Source organism: Calidris pugnax, unplaced genomic scaffold (assembly GCF_001431845.1).
Source record: "Calidris pugnax isolate Ruff unplaced genomic scaffold, ASM143184v1 scaffold1185, whole genome shotgun sequence".
NCBI classification, from domain to species: domain Eukaryota; kingdom Metazoa; phylum Chordata; class Aves; order Charadriiformes; family Scolopacidae; genus Calidris; species Calidris pugnax.
The window spans coordinates 23,395-23,996 of NW_015092172.1; positions in this window are offsets into that span (position 1 = coordinate 23,395).

Sequence of the window (602 nt, forward strand, 5' to 3'; positions counted from 1 at the left end):
CCCACGGCTGGTTCCTTGGTTGTTTTTTAAATCCCTATAAAATAAAATAATAATAATAAATCATTTCTTTACAAAAGTCCAAGTTTTTGCCCTGCTTTTTGGGAGGGAAAACACTTCCACGGGGCGAAATGAGACAAAAACCCATCGGAAATTCACAGGAGCGATAAAAAACAGGCGTTTTATCGCTGAAAAATAACTATTTTTAGGTTGGTTTTTTTTTGTTACCTCCAGCGCCAGCTGCTCAGAAAAGTTGGGGTTTTCCCCCAAAATCGTGGCAGTGGGGTTTTTTTTTGGCTCCTCCGGTTGCATCGATGGTGATTTTCCAGCTGGGAATGGGGTTTAATCTCCTTTTTTTTCCACTTACTTTTTTTTAAACTTATTTTTTTTAATGATTCCCTCCACGGTGGGAAAAAAAACCACCCCATTTTTGGGGGGGCAAAACATCCCCTTTTCCGGATGCGAAATCCACATGAGCAAAATAATCGGAGGCAAATAATTTAATTTCAATAATACAAATATTTTTCTTCTTTTTTTTTTTTTTTAATTTTTTTTTTTTTTTTTTTTTTTGGGGAAAATTTTTTGGGGGGGGGAAAATTTTTCAT